The sequence below is a fragment of the Ursus maritimus genome, unplaced genomic scaffold (genome assembly GCF_017311325.1).
Source record: "Ursus maritimus isolate PB19 unplaced genomic scaffold, ASM1731132v1 scaffold_12, whole genome shotgun sequence".
Taxonomy (NCBI): domain Eukaryota; kingdom Metazoa; phylum Chordata; class Mammalia; order Carnivora; family Ursidae; genus Ursus; species Ursus maritimus.
In genome coordinates, this window is record NW_024423564.1 from 54,366,327 (window position 1) to 54,393,801 (window position 27,475).

Here is a 27,475-nt window from a genome sequence, read left to right on the forward strand (position 1 = left end):
GGGGGTGGGGGAGGCGCAGAGGGAGAGGAGAGCGAGAATCTTGAGCAGACTCCCCACTGAGCATGAAGCCGACACGGGGCTTGATCTCACGACCCTGAGACCACAACCTGAGCAAAAATCAAGGGTCAGACACTTAACCGACTGTGCCACCCGGGTGCCCGAGAAGAAACTTATTTCAATATCACCAGAACCAAATGAAGAGTAATGGTTTGAACTTTTAAGAGTGTTTTAAAGTTTGGAGAACATTTGGGGGTGGGTAGCGAGGGTGCTAAAGATTCATCCCCCTTTCTGGGAACACGTTGTTGGGGAAAAGAATAATCTTCCTACGCTGACATGGTTTTCCCAAAAGGCAGCATTTTGATGCATTAAGAACTAAAGAATTATAAACATACGGCTTAATTAATCCTTCAAAAACAAAATATGTATTGAATAGGAAACACATTGAAAACTTAGGTTTGTTTGCAGATGTTTTTTTCCAAAATATTGCAATAAAATGTTTGGGAACATCTAATAAAACTAATATGCAGCTAGATTTTCCTGCCCCAAAATTAATGTGTGCTGATTACAAGATGGGTCACAAGGTCTGCATACTTTATTTTTGTTGCATCCATTCTAATTGTTACTATGGATGAAGACTAAACACAAAAAATAAAACATCCTGTTGGGGAATGATCGACCCAATATACACCACATGTTTTCTCTTCTATCATTAGCCTAAGGGGGATTTCCACAAAAACAAAATTCTTAGAAACTAAGTTTTCACTCGTCATTGCTGCATATCCCCACTTAGTCACTGTCCCGGGACCTCCCAGCTGCTCTCCAGTGACATCAATCTGAGATTGCACACTGAAAAATAACCATAGCTAAGAGTTAGATATTTGGAGAACAAAACCTTCTTTTTTTTTTTTTTTTTTTTGAAGATTTTATTTATTTGACAGAGAGAGAGGCAGTGAGAAAGGGAACACAAGCAGGGGGAGTGCGAGAGGAAGAAGCAGGCTCCCAGCAGAGCAGGGAGCCCGATGCGGGGCTCGATCCCAGGACCCCGGGATCATGCCCTGAGCTGAAGGCAGACACTTAATGACTGAGCCACCCAGGAGCCCCCAAAACCCTCTTTTTGTTTTGCTATGCTTACCAGTACAATATCACGATATACAGCTCAACAATTTAACACTGCTGCATTCGCTATGTTTTTTTACTACAAAGACTTTCTAGACTTCCCATCCCAAGTATTGAGGACTACGTGAGGATACAAGTACCAGCCCACACCTCTCTGCAATGGATGGACGAGGTCAAAAGAGAAGCTGATCACTGCATGGAGAAATGGCAGTTGTCAAAACACATACCTTCACACGTACCACGCTTTCCCGTGTGTAAATAACCCTTTGGGTCCTTAGCAACAGTAGCGTGATCACGTAATGCCGGAAATGGGAAAGTTCTCTTTTGGAGGAACCTTATGGATGGAACTCAAAGAAAAGGTCACCAGGCCAGTAGAGACTGAGAGCTGCCAGCAAGTGCCTTTGGAAGCAGCACTGGTATTTACTTTTATAGGTGAACTGGCTTGGACAGAACCTACCTTTCCACCCCCCTTGAAGAACCCGAAGTTCTTTCCACTTGGGGAAAGTGCTTTCAGACAACAATGTGATACCAATCATTTCTATTTGGAGAAGAATGAAACCAGCATGTTCTCACTCTCTCTCAAAAGGCTCTGCAGTCTGAATCATGTTTCTCTTAGCCAACAAGAGACTTTATTCCCTGCTGAAGGGAATCTTCAAGCAATTGGGAAGATACTTCAGAGGAAATTTTTAAAAATAATCACAAGGGCAAATACCTGTTTTCCCTGCACCCCAGCAAGACCCTTCCTAAAAAGCCACAGTTTCTACCTTGTGAGGCCAACTCTGCTTGTCTACTCTGTAAAGTCTATGGGTCCAGTCTCTGAGCAAGTGTTGGTTGTTTAAAAAAAAATCAATGGGAATTGTTCATGGCTCAGCTTTAATCAAAAGTCTAGCTGTGAGAAATATATTTAAAATCATTTGAAGACTATGAGATCTACCTACTTGTATGGACTTTATAAAGATCACAGTGTAAATTTCACTAGCTCTTACAAATTCCTTGATGGATTAGGAGCAAATTACCTTCATGGGTCACTCAAAATTATTTTCACTGAGCTGCACATTTGCTTCTCGTTAGGTTCTCAGCTTCTCGTTAGTGAGCCCTAAAAGAAGCTATGTTACCAAATCCGCTACTGCAGCGGCCTCAACAGCTTTGAATGCCACAAGATCCCTCGGTGTTCTCCTGCTGNAAGTTCTATATGAAAATATCAGAACTGTGTGCCAGGAAACACTTTCTTTCCTTGAGGAACTGCTATGTATCACCTTATGGCTAATAAGAATCACATAAATAGTCATGTATATTTCTCTTTTTCCTTTGGCTGCCAGGAAATTCAGAATCAGACACATCGCAACGTTATTAACCATGTAGATCCATGTGGTAGAATCTTTGTTCAAGTTTTTTCTCCAATTTTACCTTTCTATTTTAATTTATATATTTCCCAACCCTCATTTTTTTAAAACATTTATATTTTCCATGTTACCGTACTTATTCTTTATAAGCCATCTGATCTTTACAAATAGAGCTATTACATTATATACACACAAACAGATCATATATGTACAAACTACACACGCACACCTCTTATGTAAGCTTGGTAATTAGATTACAATTTATTTTGTATTTTTTTAAAGATTTATTATGCATTTATTTGAGAGAGCGCGCACGAGCAGGGGGAGGGGCAGAGGGAAAGGGAGAGAATCTCAAGCAGATTCCCCACTGAGTGCAGAGCCCCACATGGGGCTCAACACGGGCTCGATCGCACAACCCTGAGATCATGACCTGAGTGGAAATCAAGAGGCAGATGCTTAACAGACTGAGCCACCCAGGCTCCGCAGAAAGATCATGGTTTAACAGTATATTTATTCATGGGAAAGAACGATTACATGAAACAGAAATAAAATTGGTTGTACTGGATCATTCATTGTAGAGAATTATTTTAACCAGTTCAATAAATCTCTGTGGACTATCTACCAATATACAGAAACAGTTGTATCACACTTCAGGAGCATTTTCCATGATATTATTTTACCTAATACAAATGAGGATTTAGACTTCATGGAATCTAATTTCTAGTGGCCTTGTTCTCCAAAACTTCAGACATGTGTCAATTTTTTTAGAATTCACTATGTTTATTACTCATGCTCCAGGGAAGTGGGGAGAGATCTCTTTGAAGATCATATAATTATACTTAGAAGAAGGAAGGCTAGAAGATAATGCATAGGAAGGTGTTTTGTGAAACCCCACAGTATAATACAAATGTTAGCTATTATTGTCATTGTCCATAATCATATAAAACATGATTATCAGGGGAGCCTGGGTGGCTCAGTCATTAAGCATCTGCCTTCAGCTCAGGTCATGATCCCAGGGTCCTGGGATCGAGCCCTGCATCGGGCTCCTTGCTCAGCTGGAAGCCTGCTTCTCCCTCTCCCACTCCCCCTGCTTGTATTCCCTCTCTCGCTGTGTCTCTCTCTGTCAAATAAATAAAATCTTTAAAAAAAAAAAAAAAACCATGATTATCAGAAATGTACCGAATCTGCTCATGAATTCGTTTTCCTGTGAGCTCCTTTATTGGGTCTCTACAAAATAAGGATATACTCAAGAACTCTCACGTATCTGAACACTCTTCGGTCTCGTGAGACTGGGACTCAATATCTAACTTTAAAATATTCTCCCTATAGGGGCACCTGGGTGGCACAGCGGTTAAGCGTCTGCCTTCGGCTCAGGGCGTGATCCCGGCGTTAGGGGATCGAGCCCCGCGTCAGGCTCCTCCACTGTGAGCCTGCTTCTTCCTCTCCCACTCCCCCTGCTAGTGTTCCCTGTCTCGCTGGCTGTCTCTCTCTCTGTCGAATAAATAAATAAAATCTTTAAAAAAATAAAAATAAAAAAAATAAAATATTCTCCCTATAAAACAGAAGTAAAAACCTAAGAGATGAGAGATATTTTTAGTGGAGTTACTTGCCTGTTTTTTTTTTTTTCTTTTCTTTCTGGTTATTAAACACAACTGAGCTATTCCCTAATAATCCAGGAAGCACAGAACTAAGACATTAACCAGCTTGTGTTCCAAACTAAAAGGAGGTTAAAAACACAGCATTGTAATACAAACACAGCTTATAAGTACAGCGTGTGTACCTACTGTTCTGCCATTTAAACTTTGAGTAGCTGTACAAACAAGTCTATCTTGAGGAAACAGACTGGGTAATTTTCCATTTGGACTGTTTGAAATTTCACCAAGAGCCTCAAACTTGCCGAAGTCTGTGCTGCCAGACATTCTCTTCAAATTTGTTATCTTTCCTTCTCCCCATTAAGATTTCCCTTTAACAAAAATGCTTTCCTTAAAGGTTGTGTTTTAAGTAAAAAAAAAAAAAAAAAAAAAAAAAAAAAAAAAACCACCAACAAACTTTAATTTTACAGACATAGAGATTAAATTTAAAAGAGAAATTAAAGAGGTAGTACTCCGGTTTTGGAACATAAGTTGATACTCTTCCCCACGGCCTAAGAGAGAGCCAGGTCAAGCTTTCATACTCTCGTGTCTTTTTAAAGTTCAGAAAAGAATTCAAAAGTTCTAAAAGGAAGCAAAACACGTATCAATGAACAGATCAAGACGTAGCCTTGCTGCAGTGAAGATGCTGACAGTGGTGTGAGGGATCTTTAGAGCCTTTCGACGCGGGATGAGAACAGGCACAAGAAGGAAAACTGCAGCACTTAGTACACAACTCGAGAAGGCTATCTTCTCGTAGCTTCTGTAAACTCACTGGAACACTTACTGGAGTGTTCTGTAAACTCACTGGAGCAAGTGTCAGGCAATGAAAAAGAGCTCTATTATACAATTATCTTGGATATGCACAAAAGTCCAATTTCCTAAGCCTCAGATCTCAAAATGTGCAAAATGCTTGTTCTACAAATACAAGTGAGCACTCTTCTAGATGCTTTTTATAGAAAAGGAAATAAATAGGATTTTATTTCTAAATTAATGCAAAGCACTCTGAACAGAGGGATTTTTTCCCCCCAGTGTGTTGTAAGTTATCAATAACTATAATAAAGTTCAGTTCATTTAAGATGGGAGATGAGGTGTCAAAATATTATTTCAAATTAATAGTTTCCATTTTGGGGGGCACTGGCTATAGGCCGAGAGCACTGTCCTAAATACCTTTGATGCATTATCTCATTGAAGCTCTTAACCCTGAGGGAGGCACTATCGTTATTCTGATTTACAGAAAAGGAAATCGAGGCTCAGCGAAGAACAGTCACTTATCCAAGATCACAGCTACTTAGCAGGCGAGCCAGCAGTGAAACCCAGTTTTCTGGGTTCCTAATACGATGCTCGTTTCTGACACTCTGGTTGAATGATGGGGTGGCCTCAAGACTTGAACTCTGGTGACAGTGAGTCCACCACGTGTGTGAAGTGACAGCATCTTTGATTTATGTTGCAAGGAGAACCTAAAAGGGAAGGCTAAAACATGAAGGCCATACTCGTGGACACTACGCCTTCCTGCCATCCCCCACTGTCACCTTGCACACATCATGCCAGACTACTTGGCTACTTTCCAAGCTCACCATCAACTTCCAGATCACCCAGAGCCTTTGGGGGCCAGTTCTACTGATTTGGAATGCACTTCCTTCTCTACCTTCCTCACTCCTCTCAGCGGGGGTGAAATCTAACCCTCCATTCCCTGTCCCCGAAGTCTGAATTAAAGCAATCTCTCTCCTCCCTTCTCAGGGAACGTTTTCTGTTTCATTCTTCGAGCACATAGCAGATTTATCTTGCATTATTATTAGGAACATATGCCCAGATCACCTGCAGAAAAAAAGTATGTCTTTTAAAGGACTACACCCAAAACATCTTTGTATCATCCACGAACCTTGCACAGCGCCCGGAATGTAGCAGGCGCTCAATAAATGTTTCATGTGTAGTTAAAAGAGGAAACGCAGGGTCTACTACTGCAACATTTATATCAAAGAAAGGGCTATTCCCAAAGGAAGTAGGAAGTATTTTTGCTCACTCTTCTTTCTGAAAGGATTTTTCAGACAGGCTATTGCCATTGCAAGGAAGGTAATGGGGCTATTTTTCTGTTTAGGAACCAGTGGTTTAAGTAATGTAAGCTATGGATCAGTGGTTTGCAATGATGGGGCTGATCGAAAGACAATCATACTCAGCATTGCTAAGGTTAATGGCATTGCCTCTGATAGGGGAAATATAAAAGTGGAAGATAGGGAAGAAACCAATAAAAACATTTACACACATCTTTAATGGTATGCAGCGTAGAACCCACTTAAATGAATCCCAACTAATGAAAACATCTTGAAAAGAGAGTGATTTTTAGAGAAACCTTTTATCTACAGGTCTTATATTTATAGAGCAAACCTTTTAAATGAATACAGGGTAAAAAGAGAATTAAACGAGTAATTGTTGTGATTCATTGTGGTTCATGTAACTTTCATCAGGCCAGTGAAATGAATGAACCATTTAACGAAGAAGGCTCTTCTCCACCAATTTCTGTCATACATGTCAGATTATAAACAGCCTTCTCGGTAGGCCCCACAAAGCAGAAACAAGGTCTTGGGAATGACTGACTCTTGCTTGTTCTGCTGTATCTAGAGGTGGGCATAGTCTAAGACTTTTCTGAGAAAAGAGGTGAAAGAATTTGGTTCGACCAGAAAAATGCATGAAAAGGCAAATGTACCATAGCCTTCCCAATATATATTAGACATTTTCTTTAAAACTTACTATCTTTTTCTTTTTTTAAAATGAGCTTTGATGTCTTGAAGACACAGGTGTGTGGTGGGCAGAGATTCTAATCGGTAGAAATGGAGGCTCAAAAGCAGAGGTCAGAGTTGGAATCAAAAGGTGCTCAAAACTTCTAAAACTGTGGCCATAATTGGCCAAGAATTTACATTCGCTGCTTGACAGATCTTTCAGACCGGTGGCTTAAGAAAGAAGACACTAATATTTCCCTTCCAGACCACTAAATACACATAAGAATTACTGGAAACTGTATTCTTATAACCCTCACCATCTAATGAACTATATCTTTTTGCCAAAACAATAAACGTGCTGGGTTCGAGCCTAGTTTGTCTCTAAGCTGACTGTTCCAGAAAAAGAAAAGCTTAAGTGAAAGCCAATCAAAAGTGGATCTAAAGGTCGCTGGAGTATATTCGGTACAAACAAGAAAAAAGGCTGTGGATTCAAAGGAGTTTAAGAATGAAGTCAGACAGTAATATGCTAATGTCATCTGAAGATTCCTTAAATATATTCTGAATCAACTGGAATATCATTATTAGAAATTGTGGGTTTCATTTATTTATTTGTTTGGGCTATTTGAGGTCATCCTAGGTGCTTACATTTTTAAAAATTATCTTGGACACTTTTGGAATTCTAGGTTAGTTTAGAATAAAGGGCAAAAGCGATAAATATGGAAAGAATACCTTTCAGTATCCTAAGGACTCTGTGGGCAGGGGGGGTGAAGCTGTGGGCCAAATGGTAAAAGATGCAGCCCAGAAGAGAGGAGCATTCATTTCCCATGCAACAGCTTTGTGACCATATCTACTTGAAAATGAGTACTGTTTGGTTGAATGGAAAAAAAAAAAAAAAAGATGTGGCATATACTCATTTTGTCTCCTAGCATTTGTCAGGAGACCAGGGCTGGAAATGAAGGAATTCCTGATGACCTGAAATTATTACAGTAGCTCATTCTATTTCTTAAAAAGTGCTTTCAGATATCTCTTTGTATCTTTATCAAATCCTTGGGAGCAAGAAGGGCAAGAGTCGGCAGTCCCATTTCAAAGACGAGGAAGCTAAGGCACAAAGAGGTGAAGTACCTTCCCCAAGGTCAGGTATAGCTACTGGGTCCGAATGTTTTAAAGGCTTTTCACAGCCAGGAAGTGACAAAGTCAAGGCTCCGGCCTGGGGATCCCAAGCCCTCTTCCACGCACCTGTCAAAGTTCAAATTTTTTTTTTAAAGATTTTATTTATTTATTTATTTGAAAGAGAGAGAGCACGTGCATGCGACTGAATATACAGAGGCAGAGGGAGAAGCAGACTCCCCACTGAACAGGGACAACGTGGGGCTCCATCCCAGGACCCTGGGATCATGACCTGAGCCGAAGGCAGATGCTTAACCGACTGAGCCACCCAGGAGCCCCTCAAAGTCCAAATTAGAGGACCACCCACTCTTCCTTTCAAGAAACAGTTCCTCCAGTAAGAAAAGTTATCAAACTCATCACTTCTTCAAATTTTACCCACTTTCTAGACCCTACAAGATCATGAAAAAGAAGAGTGAGCAAGAGAGACACCGTGTCTTACATTTATGCTTTTCCATAATGTATAGGTTGAGTTACTTGTTAAAATAATATGAGTTGGCCTTTCTTTTCACACGTGTATTTGCTTAAATGCTTACACAGAGCCCCCTTCTATTTATTCTTGCCACATAGCATGCACTATCTAGCATTTGGACTAGTTACACCCGGTTCTGCCCCACACCCCATCTTCTGGCGGAGTGCTGCACTTAGGAAAGCCAGTGACCACGGGCAGATGAGGACAGTGGTGGTGGCAAAAGGGGAAGACTATCAAATGTGCAGCCTGAATTCCTGCCAGTCCCGGCCAACACCCAGGGAAAACCTTTCCTCCCTGACTGGCAGCAAATTTCTCATGCCTTGCCACAAAAACCACCTTGCTATGCTGCCTGCCAGCCTCCAGATATCACAGGCACCCCTCGATCCAGCAAGCAAGACTGCAAGCAGCTAGACTGGCCATCTAAGCACTGACCATAGGAAAAGATGGGCCGGGAAATTCCTGCTCCGGGCAGAGGCCCGCTGAATGTGGACGTCATTTACGATCTCCCCTGCAGCAGGCTTTTACGGAGAGCTCACCCTGCATACACACTACCCACCCCACCCCCCCTGCCGCCCCGGATCAACAGAGGTGCTCTAAGGCACGAGAGATGCATTTCATTCTGCACTGACAACAGAGGCTCGTCGACCCAGACTACGTGGTAGGCACTGTGCTACGGAAAAAAACCCAATAAGTAAGAAAGGATAAATAGTCCTTGCCTTCATGGAGTTTACAACCTACTTTATAATAACACTGGCCTTTGCAGACACTATTCGGAGGATAACACACAAAAAGATGTCATATTAAAACCGTAGTCATTCTGGTCAAGATTCTAAGTAGTGACTTTCCAATCAACTTCACAACTTGTTGGCAAATGAAGGGAAGGGTTTCAACGGCCTTTCAAGTAACTTTCCAATTTCAGGTTATTTTGCGGGGGAGGGTGGAGAAGCAGGAAGGTGAAGAAAAGCAGAGTGATACTGTAGTAGAAAGAATGCAGGACAAGGGCAGGACCTCAAGGGTCTCTGTTCTACTACTCACCCCCATGTTCTTTTAGGTACATCACTTTTCTTCTCTGGGCTTCGTCAGTCCTGTAACTGATGCCTGGAACAGTGTCTGGCATACAGCAGATATTTGCTAAATAAATGTGGATTGAGTACGTGAATATAATATGTGAAGATTTAGTGTGAATATTTCTGTAGTTCACAGTAACATGAAGAAATTAGAGAGAAGAACAGTCAAGTCACAGAAATTCATGTAATGTGCTTATGCCCCAATTGAAACTGCACTCGTAAATAGTGTCAGGGTGGCTGGGCACCCACAGGAAAATGTGGGGCTATACTTTCTCACTGCATCCCTCAGGCTTGAATTTTGTAACAATTTAAACTCAACAAATGGATTTTCTCTGATTCCAGCCCAGTAGGCTAGTACCTTGGCTAGCAAATTCACCGGTGCCATGCTAAGCCTTCTTTTCAATATTTACAGAATAAAAGGCAATTTCGGTTTTAGCCTTGAGCACATCAGATTTTGACAGCTTGGAAATGTCATCCTTCGAGCAAGGACTTTTCACATTCACAGAGTTCTGGCTCTAACTATTCTCTAAATGCAAATGCAAATATCCTTGACCAGAAACCCCTGAGCATCGTGTTCTAAGAATGTTAGTGAGATTGCATGAAGTTCTTTTTAACTGTATTAGTTTCCATCCAACATCTCCTCAATTGAATTACAGTAAAGTGGGGAAGGCCTGGGTTCGAAAGGTGGATGCCAAAGAAGTCACATTTTCATTTCGTCTCCATCTCTCCCTTCTGGCTGCTTTCTGTCAGCCAGTCAGTCAGCAAGCTTCATTCCTGCTGGATGACTGGCCATTCAAGAATTAAGCAGGGTAACAACTGGTGTGTTAGAGACTGTTCAGAAACACTATGCCTCAGCCAAACAGAGCCTTAAGCGGTGGGTCCGATGCTCTTTTTGCTTAACAAGGACCTTGTATTTTCCGTCTCACAGCTACAGAACCTGTGAATCCCATTTATTGATCAAGAGAACTAGAATTCATTGATCAGGAAAGTACATCGATGGTACTTTTTTACTGATAAAGCAAACTTCCAAGAACATAAATTTGCAAAATTGAAGGAAATAAGCGATGGCGAAACTCCTCTGCATTTACAACTTAACAAGAGCAAGAAGAGGCTCAGAAAGGGGAGGGTAGGAGAGACAGGGGACTGCTGTGGTAACATGGCACAGTGGCCTAAGTGGTTTTTAAGAACAGAATTATTTAAAATCAGTGTCAAGTGGTTTGTGTTCTGAGACATAACCAAAGGGCTCCCTCCCCAGTCCGGTTACCCTACAACTTCACCAAAGTCAAATACCCACACAATTTCTATGTGTACACAGTACAGAAGTATAAGGAAGGGGCTGAACCCAGCGGCTGGGGTGCAGGACCTGGAAGAGAGTGGCTGTGGAGAAGATCTATCACTTAAACTAACTCAGCAAATGCAGGAACCTAGAGCGAGGAGGGAACTTGAGCCTGAAAGCCTTCCTAGAAACATGGGGCGCCTGGGGCGCTCAGTCAGTGGAGTGTCTGCCTTCAGCTCAGGTCATGATCCCAGGGTCCTGGGACTGAGCCCTGCAACAGGCTCCCTGCTCGGCAGGAGGCCTGCTTCTCCATCTCCCGCTCCCCCTGCTTGTGTTCCCTCTCTTTCTCTGTCAAATAAATAAATAAAATCTTAAAAAAAAAAAAAAAAAAGAAATATGCAAAAATCCTACGGTAGACTTTAGATTTATTTCTTCAGACTGTGGAATGGGGGTTTTGAGCTAATTCTAAGGGGCATGGAGACCGTAGGTAACATCTGGGAATCTACATACACTTCAATATTTAGATTAAATATCCAGTAAATCACTTCTACGAACACCTAAAACTTCACTATTGTTGCCTCTCACACAGCTTCTGATCACTCATACCTACCTTCATCACGGGCCCCAAACACTATCCAAATACCTTCAGAAAATACAATCACATTTGATGGCAAATATCTGTTCAAATATCTGTCTTCCTTGCTAGAATATGTACCAGATGAGAACTGTGTCTCATCTCATGTATCTTTATATCCCCATCGCCTAACACAAGGATGAGCACGCATATTAATAAACTCAAGTATGACTGGGCAAGGATGAATTGGAAGGGGGAGAAATTACCTATAATTACCTATTATTTTTCCCTCAAAAGACGTTAAAATCCTAAATTGGTGGTTACCAGGGTAGGGGAATAGAAGAGATTCTGTTTAAAGGTGCATCCTTGCAATTAGTAGATAAAGCAGCTCTGGAGACCTAGCCCAAAGTACGGCGATTACAGACAACAAAACTGAATTATAAACATTATTAGAGAGTAATTTTAATTGTTCCCAACACTAGAAGACAGGGTAATCGTGCAATGAGGTAGACATGTTAGCTAAGGCTATGGCGAGATCACACTGCCATGTATCAAACCACTATGTTATATACAATTGAACTGACACAATGTTATATGTCAAATATATCTCAACTAATTCCCGAGGACAAGATCTCTTCATTCACTCATTTACTCACTTAATTCATTCACTCCAAAAATATTTATTTATTTATTTATTTATTTATTTATTTATTTATTTATTTTAAAGATTTTATTTATTTATTTGACAGAGATAGAGACAGCCAGCGAGAGAGGGAACACAAGCAGGGGGAGTGGGAGAAGAAGAAGCAGGCTCATAGCGGAGGAGCCTGATGTGGGGCTCGATCCCATAATGCCGGGATCACGCCCTGAGCCGAAGGCAGACGCTTAACCGCTGTGCCACCCAGGTGCCCCCAAAAATATTTATTGAGTGCCAGACACTAGGTTTGGAATACAACACAAATACTAGTTTCTGCCCTCAAAGAGGATCCAGTTAAAATAGTGGTCTCCTTGAAACATGTTAGGGGTACCTAAAGAAAACACTGGGGTTTCCATTCAGATTTATTTTGCACCCTCGAAGAAATACTCATGAATTGGTTATTAATAATGTCATCTCCGTCACTTGGTACCTAGGTCAGATGGTGACACGTTGTCCGTAGCACACGAAGTATCCTGAGCAAAATGCAGAATAATTCTGCACACCCACTCTTACTGGTCTCACTGTCAGCACACTCTGACATACCACTGTTTTCAGGTGCCAGGATGCAGTGGAAAGGACTGACAGATCATCTCATTTTCACTAGTTAACCACCATTACTACCACCACAAGTGTGTCATCACCGTTGTCATTCCCTAACGTCAGGTTTGTAATTTCCCTGGGAAGAGGGGACAGGACAGATAGAAAATACACTGAAACCCTATGATACATGTTATTGGAGATTATTATGGTTGCTCCAAAGCATTTCAGAGCACCTCACTACCCATTATCTCTGCTTCGCCTCCGACTCTCCCTGGGAGAGCACTTCCTCCACCACTCACTTGCTGTTGACCATGGGCTTATGCCTCAACATCCCTGAACCTCATTCTCCTCATCCTCTCAGAACTATTCTGCCAAATTAAGATATCCAAATGATTTAAAGTTTCTAGTACATAATATTATTCAATCATGGTCAGTTCTCTTGCCTCTCCTATTGATGCACGGGAAGAATCCATAGAGGGAGAGATCTGAGCCTGGAACTCAAATGTTCTACACAATTATGTATGATCAGGCTACCCAAACTTTCTTTAGATCTTGTATTCCACAAATATGCTTTCCTGAGCAATTTACGTAGAGAAGCGCTATCTCAGTCTCCTGCTTTGAGCTGCTTTCACCATTGACCCTCACTATCAATTCTGCTCATGTAGAACTGAATTCGACAATATCTATTGAAAAAAATGAATGGAGGAATACATTATAGAGATGATGGGCAGCCAGTGGCCACAACCAGTCTGCACTGACTCTTACTGGCACTTCCTTTTCTCTTCTCTCTCCTTCCATAAGAGAAACTTAAACGCTATTATTCAACCACTGGTCTATAACTGAGGCTTCTGTATCTTTTCTCCACTAAGACATCCTGTAATATTTTCCAATCATGCAGCCTATTTCTCAAAGTATTTAATTTGCTGTCTTTATTAAATAATGGATAATTCATCTCTCCCCCACCTTTTATCTAACAAATCCAAACTCTAAATCTCTGTATGTGTAAGATAACCAGTGAGTTCACAGAGTCAAAAGCAAAAATCTTCAGCCTGTGTAGCTTTTTCTAGGGGGAAAAATGCATAATTTCTTTAAATATTTTTCTTTTTGTCCCCTTCAAGGACCACCAGTTGGCAACCACTGGTCAAAAGAGTGTGTTGGCATCTCCAAAGGCAAGAGAAACAAAAGAAAAAATGAACTTGTGGGACTTCATCAAGATAAAAAGCTTCTGCACAGCCAAGGAAACAGTCAAAAAAACTAAGAGGCAGCCCACAGAATGGGAGAAGATATTTGCAAATGAAACTACAGATAAAAGACTAGTATCCAAGATCTACAAAGAACTTCTCAAACTCAATACATGTGAAACAAATAATCGAATCAAAAAATGGGCAGAAGATATGAACACTTTTCCAATGAAGACATACAAATGGCTAACAGACACATGAAAAAATGTTCAAAATCATTAGATATCAGGGAAATTCAAATCAAAACCACCTTGAGATACCACGTTACACCAGTCAGAATGGCAAAAATTGACAAGGCAAGAAACAACAAATATCGGAGAGGATGTGGAGAAACGGGAGCCCTCTTAACACTGTTGGTGGGAATGCAAGTTGGTACAGTCACTCTGGAAAACAGTGTGGAGGTCCCTTAAAAAGTTAAAAATTGAGCTACCCTATGACCCAGCCATTGCACTACTGGGTATTTACCCCAAAGAGACAGACGTAGTGAAGAGAAGGGCCCTATGCACCCCAATGTTCATAGCAGCATTGTCCACAATAGCTAAATCGTGGAAGGAGCCGAGATGCCCTTCAACAGATGACTGGATTAAGAAGTTGTGGTCCATATATACAATGGAATATTACTCAGCCATCAGAAAGAACGATTACCCAACATTTGCAGCAACATGGATGGGACTGGAGGAGATTATGCTAAGTGAAATAAGTCAAGCAGAGAAAGACAATTATCATATGGTTTCACTCATTTATGGAACATAAGAAATAGGAAGATTGGTAGAAGGAAGGGAAGAATGAAGGGGGGGTAAATAGAAGGGGGAATGAACCATGAGAGACTGTGGACTCTGGGAAACAAACTGAGAGCTTCAGAGGGGAGGGGGGGTGGGGGATTGGGATAGGCCGGTGATGGGTATTAAGGAGGGCACGTATTGCGTGGTGCACTGGGTGTTATATGCAAATAATGAATCATGGAACATTGCATCAAAAACTGGGGATGTACTGTATGGTGACTAATATAATAAAATAAAAATTATTAAAAAAAAGAGTATGTTGGTGTGTGCTGAGTTTTCCTTCTATGTATTTCATGATATCAATTTGCAAACCCACTAGAACTCAAAGGACATGCATGTTTCGAACTGCTGCTCTCAGAACTGACTGATGTTCTGACAACAAGGTGCTTCCTTGTCCCCCTCTCTGTCCTTAAGGATCTTCCTTACAGTCCGAAGTTGCAAGAATGCATTTAATGGAAAAGCTTTCAGTTTGGGCAGCATTTGCAATTTTAAGAGAAGATAAACCTCTCTATGGAGTTAACATGATCTGTGAATGTGGGACATGCTAGGAATCAGATATCCTAATGAACTTGGTCTTACTCACTTGAAATGGAGAATTAACCGATTCTTTTAAATAATTCAGAAATCTAAAATCAAAGGGACGAGGTGCAAGTTCCTATTGTAAGCACAAAAAAAACGGGGAACAGAAATAAACACTTTATGTCTTCAATAAATACATTCCTACATCTTTTGCCACTGAAATACTTTCAAATTTATTGGCAACCATAATTGTTTTATGCTATTCGACAAACATAATGGCATCTGGTATAAATACCTTACAACTCATCTCATTTTATACTCTTCATCTCCAGCAGAAAAATTGAGTGAAAATTTAGCCCACTGTTGAAAACCATCCATTAAAGAATCAAGCACTCATAATACTTGAGNNNAAAAAGAGCGAAGAATGTTCATAAGAAAAATAAGAATGTAATTTTGCCCCCCAAATATCTAAAGCAAGAAAAAAAAATGTGTTCTGGATTGCCCCCTGGCATATGGCTCGTGTCTATGAGGCATGAGGCAGATGAACGAGAAGGCGGGCTACACTTGATTGTGTGTCTACTACGGATCTCTACAAGTTCTGGGTACTTCACATCCCTACGTACATTCATACAAAACATCTGCATAGAAATAGTCCTGTTAGTTCTGAGGACATAATGGAACCTGTGGGAGGCTGAGCAAGGCTGAGGCAGATACCTGGGAGGATGAGATAAGGAATAAAGGAAGAGATGACAATCCCAGATGAGAGAAAAACATGAGGAAGGAAAAGGCACTAACATTGTTTAAGCTCAAAACAAAACAGCGACAAAAACACATTTCCTGGGAAGGTGATGACATCCCACCTTATAAATGAGGAAACACAAGTCCAAGAGTTCAAACTACTTGCCCAAATTTACATAATCAATAAGTTATGGAACCAGAGATTAAAAACCGTTCTTTCTACAATACAATGTAATGGATAAGCAATTAGACTCTGGAGTTAGAGTAAGTTTGAATACACTTTCCACCTTCTGGACGGCGGACAAACTATTTAAATTCTTTGTGTCTCTGTTTCCTCATATGTAAAATGGGCATGCCAACAGTACCTCTTTCCGCTGGGTTGTATTAGGATTAAATATGGATGAGAGAACTCCTAGCACAATGGCTTGCTGTGGTGACCATGAAAATGACCCATCAGATCACTTGCTGCAAGGAGCATACTTGCCTGATGACCCCATCCCTCTGTTCAAAAGTCACCCTTCCTCCAGGATATCCCAGCCAATGACTAAGGGAGAGAATACTAATGCAGACCCATTCCAATGGGACACAGAACTTTTTTTTTGAGAGAGAGAGAGAGAGCGCAAGTGGGAGGGGGAGGGGCAGAGGGCAAGGGAGAGAGAATCTTAAGCAGACTTCATGCTCAGCGCTGAGCCCAATGCAGGGCTCAATCTCATGACCCTGAGATTGTGACCTGAGCCCAAACCAAGAGTCGGACACTCAACCGACTGCGTCACCCAGGACCCCGTGGGACATAGAACTCTTAAAACAGGTGACTTTGGCTCAAAGACTCTCCACTGGCCTGTATACAACTTTCTTAGAGGCCTACTGCTATGTGAGATTCTTCCGACCCAATCCTCCTTCCTGCCCCATCCCCTTCCACAGGTTTCAGGTCAGTATTGTGGTGTGAAAGCCCTCCCAACTGACTCTTGCTCCCTCTCTTTATATTTAATAGGCTTTACCCCCAGATGAATCCCTGCACATATAATTCCATCAGGGGCATAGTCTTCTTGGAACGCCCAAAGTAGCAAGCCAGCACACAGAAAGTCCACAATGAATGCAAGCTATTATCAGGATTACTATCACCAAAATCATTATTTTTATCGTTACCTGGCTCTAAAGCCCAGTAGAGTTTAACCCCAACTTTCCAAACTGTTTTCCTTGAATTTGTGAACGCTATTCTTTATTTTGAATGGGAAGGTTCAAAGATCCCACTTTGTTTCTGTAACATATTCTGACAAGTTCTGTCACACCTAGCAAAACAGTCCTCAATTACAAACGAAAACATGTACAGTTCATTTCCCATATAGCACAAGAAAAATATGGCACCTTCTATTTTCAAGTCGATCTGAAATGCCCTTTGTCTACTTCACCTTCGAATGTGGAATTTCCCAGTGCTTTATTATTTGACTGATTTTCTACTTTCATCATCTTTCATGAAGCAAATAATCTGCTGATAACTAAATCTTGTAACAAGTATACTTCCTCCGCCTTTGTTCTGAAGAAGTGACTCACATACTGTCCAATGGCTTACTCAGTTGTTATCCCACGAATTCAACTTACAAATTTACTTGCATAGGTTGAATGGCTCTCAACTACTACGCTGTACCTGTTGAGTGTGCCTTACAAGAGGCTTATTGTTCCAAGATAACTACTGGACTAGGTACCAGCAGATGCAGGAGGAATGGAATTCAAGTTGTCAACTCGTTAGAGCTTTGTGGTACTCTTCCCCCAGGGTTCATTTTCAGTGGCTGAAATTCCAGTGGTTTGACCCTTTGTGATCAGAGAAATTATCACAGACTAATCAAACCTTTTCATATGCTGCTCTTACTATTGTACACCGGGCTGTGTAGAGAATTAGGACTGGCTGCCAGATAAAATATAGGAGTTAATTTAGATAAACAAATACTTTTTAAAATATAAGTATACCCATTTAATACAAAATTATTCCTTGTTTATTTATATGAAATTCCAATTTAACCTGGTGTCTTCTATTTTTATTGCTAAATCTGGTAACTATTAGGGAGAAAAATGAAGCTTCATGGTAAATGTACTTGAGACCTGGGGGCTTATGATCTAAATGGTGTCATGAGATAAGGGATAAGCTGGAAGCCCACAGATTTAGATTTCCATTAAATGAAAAAGAAATCCTTTGCATGAGTAGGCATGTGAAGTCAAGTATCCCATGTAAGTAACTCAGCTTTTAGTATTACATGCATAAGGAAATACCTTTGGGGTTACTAAAGGATGTTGCCATGGTAGATGAGAGGGTCTCTCTCTTTGGCAATGTTACAAATCAGGCCTTTGTCTACAACTCCACACTAGACTCTGTGCTTGCTTTGCTCGTCACTAAACAGTAAGTATCTCACAGATCGTAGGGGCTTGGGATATATTTATTATATCAAGAAATGAATGGATTTAGTGTGAGCATTCCTCTGTCGAGCATATCACAGCTTAGCAAGGAACTGCCAAGTCCTTTCCTTGGCCTAAAAGGTATGATACAATTTCTTTTCCTGCTACCCTCCTCTCCAATTGCTCTCTCCTTTATCCGTGCCCCTCAAGCCACAATGACCCTGTTCCCCCAAGCTCCTTCAAAGCCTTCACACTTATTGATCTCTCTAGAGTCAAAGTCTGTAAGGTCTGCATAGTTCTCTTCTTCACCTTCTTCAGGTCTGAACTCACATGTTAACAGATCAGAAAGGCCTTCCCTGACCACACTATGTAAAATAGCACCCATATCCTCCACTAGTTATCCCCTTATCTGTCCCTATTTTTCTTCATAATATTTAATATCACTGGGCACATTACATACATATTAGTTAGTTCATTTTCTCCTCCCACCAGAAGGTAAGGTTTTCTCTGTTTTGCTCAGTGCAGCGCCCAGTTCTTAAGATGCACTAGATAAACATTTGTTGAATGGATGGATGAATTAAGCCTCTTCCCCCTCACTAGACCAGCGAGTCCTCAAGAACAGGATGTCTGCTCCATTGGTGTATTCCCTCAATGAGTCTAGTACATTGTCCAAATGTACCCAGCAGATTCTTAATAACTATCTGTTGAATTACTTATGAGAAAATTGAGGTACAAAGTCTTTAAGTGACTTGGACAACTGATTTTCTCTTAACAGAAGCTCAGTGTCAGGCTTGGAGTGGCAACTCTCCTTTGCTCATCTGACCTATTACCTACTCGGAAGCTGTGATTTGGCTTCTCCTTGCTCATCTCTTGAGTTTACAAATGCTGCTTGCTGAGAAGCTCTCTGGTTGCAAAATACCTACAGAGATCTAAGAAAACACTGACTTTCCTTCATGGAGAGATTGTTGGAAGCCTATTCCTACTTGGTTGGGCCTTGCCACAACATCCTTTCCACTTCTCTCTTTCGATATGCACCATATGATGCCTGCAGAAAAGGCACAGGAGACTCCCTTGTTTCCTTTGGGCGAAAATCAACCAAGTAGAGAAGTGAACCACTGAGATGGGGCAGAGTAATCTGCAGTAAATATTACCTCGCCCCCACCCCTATTTGAGATATCCCAGTAGATTTCCTTAACGACAAGCTAATGCCAAGGGAACAGAGTTGCCTGGAGCTGAGTAAAACCTGAAGAAGAGAAAAAGAAAAGGGAAGCTGTAGGGAGAAGACGTGCCAAAAATCCTTGTGGCCACATGCATCTGAGTAGCAGACAACTAATCAATCTGGATTAGTGACTCCAAATCCCCAAATAAATTATTTATATTACATTCAGTTTTCTAATATTATCCACAAATGGATAATTCCTTCCAAAAAAGTGTACAGGCTTTAAGTCAACAAATTCACACTCCAGTGTCAAATCAGACCCTATTATTTGTGGCAAGGAAAGCTCATACACCATTCGTCACCCGAACCAGCCTCCCTGATATCTCGCCGTGCTGATTTTTAATTGATGGAGAGGTATGCGAAAGTGACCATTAAAAGTACCCTGCAGGTCCTTCTAAGGTCCTTCTCTGTCAAAGGGTCCTCTCAGAGCTGTTCAGGCTCAGATCACAGGGAAAACCGAACAATAGCAGATGGAGCTGGAGACAAACGCCAGGTGTATCTCCTACCACACTGTGATTTGATGACGGCTCCTCATTTGCGTTCTTTTCTGAGCCCAATTCAAATACTACAGGAATGGTATTGCTTCACAGTTTTGGAATCGAGGTCTATGGATAGATTTACACAATCCCATATAAATTATAAATCAACACTTAAAAAGGCCTTTCTACTTAGAATGTGACATCCAACAGGCACTCAAATGGTCATGACTCCTGGGCCAAGAGTTACAGGCACGAATAACTGTGAGGACCAGAAGAAATCCCTTTACTTCTTCTTTCCTCTGTAACTATTTGTGTGTGAGGGATGGGGGGAGGGGAGGTGGAGGAGGAAAGATGTCTGAACTAGACCACCCATCCAGTCCATTTGAGAATTTAGACATCAGGGAACGTGGGTCTAAAACACTCCCTATTTTGGCCACTAGCCAACCACTTAAAGTCTATTCAGCTAGTTATCCTCTGTATGTAGACAATAAAATACCCATAATGTGTGAGGTAAAACTACTTTTTAAGAAAGACTACAAATTTCCTCCCTGTTTTTCAGTTGAAAGAGCTCCTTAACGACACTGGGTCCCGTGGTAAAGCTCAACCTAGTCTATACTGCAGGAAGCATGTGGGGGGAGGGAGGGGAAGCCTGCAGCCTCACCTGGTACCTCATCTTTCAAAAGGCAAGATCCAAGAATTTCCTTTGTCTGGAGGCATTTCTAAAGAGCCTCTGCAAATAACGATGGGTCACATCTGCTAGCAATATTTAAGAAAGCACAATTCACCTGGTCTCGGAATGACATTTTTAGATCAAACCAAATTCTGGTTCTCTAGTCTCTTAAAGGAGAGAGGCCAGCTCCATCGCATTGCTGAAAATTCATCAGTCAGAATTTAATTATACAGATCTGGAAACCAGAAGGCTTGTGGGTTTGAATGTCTCCGTAAGTTGGAGCCCTTTACATGGTTTAGGATACCGATCATTACTGTTACTGCTGTTATGCCAGTGGTCACTCCGCTGCGTCTGTCCCTGCGGCGGTTTCTGAGTGAACATTGCCGAGAATAACGGTTGCTAGGTAATTGTCAAAGAAACTCATGCAAATTATGAAATATTGATAAATTGTATTTACAAGTCAATGGTGCTAGAGTGCTCTTGCTCTCCCAGGAAAGTGCAAATTATAAGGCTGTATTGCCTCCAAAATTCCTAAAATGACCCAACTAAAATGACACATTAATCAAAAACGGTTCCTAAAATGGGCAGTCCCACCAGCAGTAAGTAAGAGACAATTCTTAGAGTTTGGAATCACGAATTTTATTTTGCCTTCCCACTATGTATTAATATTGTAACCCTGCAATATACCCCCTGTATATTTGAGGAGGTAGTGAAGAAAAGTTAAAGCATAGGGCCTCCAAGGTGTTAAGAGCACATTATCAGATAAAACAATGTTTATCCGTAAGAGAAGTAGAGATGTTCGGTTCTCTTAGCTCACCCCCAAATTACAAAGTGGATCCCACACATAAATCTTAAGTCAGCAAGTCAGTAGCTTTGAAAGTTATTTCATAAGTATTGAAATATTCAAAATACTCACAGAAATGAGTTAATGGATGACTAAGGAGATGTGATTGTGGTTGGAGTACGTTCCTTGTTCATGCAGCAACGTTTAGTAACAATGTCTAGTGTAGCGATACAAGATGGAAATGACACAATGACACTGGTGGCCAGAGAGCCACACTCAACCAATTCTCTCGGGTGATTTTCAAATTGGCAGGTAGAGCTGGAAATTTTCAAAATCTGGGGCAAGCATCATGATTAATGGCTTTCCACTGATTGCAAAGGCCCATCTGAGGGTTTACGCCACCAACATATGGGCGACCACCAGATAAATGAGGAAGAACAAACATGATTAAGCCTACAGGAAATAATCCAAATACCAACTCTGCTTTCCTGTTATAAATATCACATTTGAAAAACCACGAAGATGAGGCTATTAATAGTAGTCGGTGCAGGTGATGAGAGAGAGTAAATAGAGGGGAAAAAACATGTGAACACAGCTTTTCTTTTTCTGGCAAGGGAATCCCATATTTTTCTTTTTTTCAGTGAAGGGTGTTTTCACAGCAAGTCCCAGCGGGGAGTGCACTTTCAGAGCCCCAACGCCGGACGATGCTATTCCCTCAGACATGGACTCGGTGTGGCCCTACAGAAGCATGACTTGAATTAAGTAGGAGGGTTACCACATGAGTTTTGCACTCATTAATAACTGACCCGATGAGCCACAGAACACGAGCTTTAGGGGACTGTTCACAGGTCCCATAAATATTGCGCAGTCATTTCAAATGTTCTGTCCCTATACACACCGTTAACAGTAGCCAAAGTACCCCACAGGACTTCACGAAGGTGGTTTGAGTAGATGTTCTAAGTCAAAGTCCAACAAAGGAGGCTTATCACCTTCAGAGTCTCTTGAAAAGCCAGAAAGGGGGTTTTGGGAGAATGCAGAAGAATTAAATGCGTAATTCCGGTCAGAGCTGAGAACTCTGTCTGAATTTCATCCCCTACGGTAAGCAAGCAGAAGCTGACATGACAGTATCTCATATCTTCGCTCACACCTGCTCATGTGGGCGGGGCAGAGGTACAAGCTGGTCTACCGTGGACATTAGCATAGCCTCTGGCTTTGGCTTCCTAGCACTATCAGTCATAACTGCACATGCACGTCCACATGACCGTGTGCAATTCTCCCCCACACCCAAATTTGATTTTTTGCACCTCCAGTTTTTTTTTTTTTTAATTTTTGATATTTGTTTCTTTAAAAACCTCTTGGTAAATCAACAGTGAGCAGACACTTGCAAAATATTTGGGGATAATGAGAACATATTCATCTGCTTATTAATTCTATTTCTTAAGAGAATAAATACCCAGGTACCTGCTAAGTTAAGGGCACAGAGCTACATGCTCTGCAAGATCGTTTTAAAAGGAATTGGTCATGAACCCAACCATTAATCAGCTTATAGTTTTTAATAGGCCAGATTCTATGCGGTTTGTGCCAAGGAAGGACTCGGCTAAAATTAAAGCCATCTAGGTGGGGCCCCTTCTTTCCAGAATCACCTTCTCTGGGAGTGCTCATTCTGAAGGTTCTGGCAACTCTGAATCAGGTCTATGGTAGTCAACCCCTAGGGGGTGAACAGAGCATGAGGAACAGTCTATAAAATAAAATAGATGTGGCACTGTGGGGATTATGGACAGATTTAAGACTTACATCTGACATTTCAGAACAGAGTAGGTACCTACAAAAGGTACCTCTCTAAAAGTCTTGGTTTATTTCTGACACTATCCCCCTTCCATTCCAAATCTCCCAGCTTTTGGCCTCTCCACTATGTATGCTCTTTACAGAGATGAGCTTGAACTAAGAGTGATAATGGCTACTTTTCTTTGAGTTCTTACTATGAACCAGACATGATGCTGTTTCATGTACATATTGTCCCTTTTAATGCGAAGTATGTTCTTTTAGTATTCCTATTTTACTGATAAGAGAACTGAGACTGGGGCAGTAGTTTATTCAAATTCACCCAGCCATTATTTCACCTGAACTTGGGTCTGTCTGACTCTAGAGGCAGAGTTTCTAATCATTATATTAGACCAATTTTGAGTTTCAGAGATTCTGATATTTTATCTCTGGGCTTCAAATAATTCCTTCAAATTCCCATCTAATACTCTAATTGGACAAAGATTTGTTTTCCTTTACAGTTGAAGTCTTAAGGGAGTACAAGAAAAGAAAGCAAAAATTCCACAGAAAAAAACAGACTAGTTGGACAGGGAAGAAACAGCTGCAACTACTTTAGGTAAAGTTACATGGCCTAGTTTATGGTTTTGGATGAAACGGCATGTTACCATTTGTCTACTCGTTCTTCATGGTTTACTAGGAAAATACCATTCGTTTCCCATTACCTTGCTCCTCAAGAGCTAGGATAAAAAGAATATGATTTCCCCTCGCATATATACATAAAGAAGATGTAACGCGTATTTGAAGACCAGAGTCTGTCACTTCTTCACCCACCAAGATTCCAAAAATTCTCAGAGGTTGGTTGCTACATTTATGAGCGTTGCCTTTTTAAAAACAATAATGAAACAAACAAACAAAAACCTTTCAGGAACTCATCCTCCATAACCTGGGTAATGACAAAGAAAAATCACTCTTGGTCAAAGCAACACTAGAAAGTTCTCTAATGCACGTAAATACCTGGTCCTGAACTCTTCATTTATTTTCCTTTAGGGATTCTGTGTCTTTAGAAAAAGAGGTAAAATCATGTTTCCTCCAATCACTTCATTTGAGATTAACAAAAGTCAGGTAGAGGAAATGGAGTTGGCTGTCGTTCCTCTAGGCTAAGCTTCAACTGGAGTCCTCTAAGACAAAGCAACCTCTACTTCTTTTTCTTTGAAATACATATAAATTTGAAACATAGGAACTTATTACTTTCTCCCCCAGATAGTAATACCTTCTTTGAACTCACAGGATCCTACCATCCCCCACCCCGCCCCCAAATAGTATCATGAATCCTTGAAAGAGCACCAAGTAATCTGGGGTTAAAAGGGAACTTGGCTAATATCTCTGTGCCTTTGGCCGAAAAATCCAGGCTCGATCCTGGTTGCTTTTTGGAATGGGAAATGCACAATATCGGTATTACAGGCAGCTCCAGAAAGGCATGCCAGGCCTCTCATGCTCTCAATTTATATTTGCATGTGAACAGCTTGTCGGCCATTTTATGAAGACAGATGAATCGCAGGCCTGCTGGAGGGACGGCCAGCCCTAAATACGCAAACCACATACCCGTACGTCCCACAAATTCTTAAAAATGAAATAAGAATAAAATGAGTATCTCCAGACACAACTTCAGGCAGATTATATATAAGTATGATCGAAAAATGAAACATTTAAGGTATCACCTATAAGTCACATGGAACTAAAGGACGAAACTAATGTATAAATATCCCTTTAAAAATGTCAAACAATTAATAAGATGTAGCTATTTATGGCACTAAAATCAAGACTTCAGGGGTCTCTCTTTCCTTATGCTTGCTTTGAAGAGACAACTTTGATAAGGAAAATACCACGAAAACACCAGAATAAGAAGAGGGATAGCCAGAGAGTCCATATTTAATGTCAGAATCCAGCAACGAGATCAAGAATTTCCCAGGCTTGGGAAATGAAACAAATTCTGTAGTGAGAGGATATCTCATGTGGTAAAAATCCTCCATCCCACAATACCGACATAATTCAGTTTACCTTATCTGTTCCAAAAGGTCAGACGGAGATCAAAATGGAAAAATGTATAGCACAACAAAAGAGCGACCAAAGGAATGTGGTCATTCTAAGTAGATGAGAAACCAATATGGTAATGGATGATACTGACAAGAAAAATAATGAGTAATACTGAAGAGCTAAAAATTTTTTATAAGCTACATGAATATGTGCATCTTATTTAGCTCTTCAACAGGTAGGCTCTTATTATATATTATTACCATACTATTTTCAAGATGAGGAATAACTTTATACCTTGAGAGGTTAAATAACTTGCTCAATATTACAAAGGTAAGAAATAGCAGAGGCAGAATTTGAATGCAGGTCTGATGCCACGGCCTGAGGTTTTAACCACGATGCCAAATGCCCTTCACAGGCCCCTCAAGGTCAAGCCTCCCCATTAGAGCCTCTGGTTCTGTCACTGAGGAAGAGCACTTTGAAATCTTATGAGATGAAATCTGGGAAAGTACACAGTACAATGTTTAGTATAGGGTAGGGACTGCCAGTTCACTTTTCAGTTTTTACCAAAACTGATAGTTTTACTCTATCTTAAATTCCAACCTATAACAATCTCTTTTGTACTTGGAGCGCCTACCACAGATTGAGTACTTTCCTGGATACTATTATATTTGTATATAAAGTGTGCATTCTATGCTAATCAAGTTTCTGCAACAGAAAATTTATATAATTACACAATTTAGGAATTTAATACTGTCATGTACCCTTACTGTTTTATTTCAGACAATTTAAAGTGGAAAATCCTTCAAAGGCAGAGATCATTTTCTGAAAGCAATTAGGAAAGGGTTGAGCTCTGAAAGGCTACAAAAATATTTGTCAGTAATGCCCTTAAATCACCAGTGAAGAAGGTGGCAGGGCATTCGCCACCTTAGAAGGAACGAAAAATGAAACAGAGAGGCGGTGGCTCCTTGCTCGTGCTGTAGAAGATTCTGATTTGGTAAATCAACCCTACCTGTCTCATAGTCATCAAAGCTCTTGGGAACTAAGGTTCTCATGAGGACCCTGACGGTGTTCGGGAGAGGGGTGGAGGAGGGCTTGGAGCTGCTAGAATGATCCAGAGACCTCCTTGAGTCATCAAAGTCATTCCTACTATGAGCTGCCATAGGGCAGACCCCAAAATCCTTGTACTTGGTTGGCTCCTGGCTACCGCTGGACTCTGAAAGCAGCAGCTAGAGTCCCCAACTAAACTTACCATTTTCTGGCTGGTCCTTAATGTCAGCATCACTTGGCTGGCTGGGACTTTCAGATTGACTTGAATCTGAAAAACATAAAAATACAGCCAAAAATTACAGGGTCTGCGAGGGAAAGTGGATCAGAGGTGCCAGACTTTCTCAAAAGGTTCAGCATGGAAACTAGGAATGAGAACATTATAGGAATGACAAGATGAATGAGAAAAAAAAAAAAAAAGCAGGGGAAGGGGAAGATAAGAAAGGGGGAGAAAAGCAGCGGCAGCAGCCCGTGCCTTCAGAGAGAGGACGCTCGGTTCTGGGTATGCCTCCAGCGGCATCTGGCTCACGCCAGATCATAACTCGAAACTCTTCAGAAACCATTCTCTTACAGAGAAACCATTTCCAAACTGCTCTTCTTCATTATTTATACACTAGAGTCTGATAAAGACTTCATCCTTCATTACACACATCTGAAGCTTGATTCAGAACATAATAAAGTGTCAAAACATATTTTGAAGCTGGTATATAAAAGCAACCCAAACAACAGTAACAAGTTCTGTTGATATTTAGCTCTGTACCACAGCAACACACGACGCAGACTAACGCCACTAAATACAAGAGTCCTAATACTCCGGCGTGTTCCCTTGCAATCACAGGATCACTCAAAGGCATCTTTCTGAAAGGGACAGGTTTCCTCCACTTTGCAAGTAAGATTTTCCTCTTGTACTGATGCCTCTGGGAGCTCCTAAGAGGACTTGTTTGCAAAAACAGGTTCCTGCACACCTTCGTGGAATGCCTTTTTTTTTTATTTTAAAAATACAATTCTTTCCAAACTAAAAAAATTAATTCAGGTAATTTCTCAATGGGCTCATTTTTGACGCAATAACATTTAATTTTAAAGATGAGATCAAGTTAAGTTAGAGCAAAAGAATCTCACCGAATTAGATCTAAACATACTTAGACATTTTTTTTGGAGGGAGGAGACAAAAATCAGGCAAAATATTTCAAGGGTAAATTTTTGTGCTGTGAAACATATGCTG

At 40.9% G+C, this 27,475-nt stretch overlaps 1 protein-coding gene across 1 annotated transcript in view; it reads right to left on the reverse strand.

Moving 5' to 3' along the window:
- Positions 1 to 26,551, reverse strand: part of NFIA (nuclear factor I A) — a 178,206-nt gene extending 151,655 nt beyond the window's left edge. The window contains exon 1 of the mRNA XM_040627223.1: positions 26,459 to 26,551. The gene's annotated coding sequence lies outside the window, so the exon portion shown is untranslated. The remainder of the gene's footprint in view (positions 1 to 26,458) is intronic.
- Between the last annotated feature and the right edge of the window lie 924 nt (positions 26,552 to 27,475).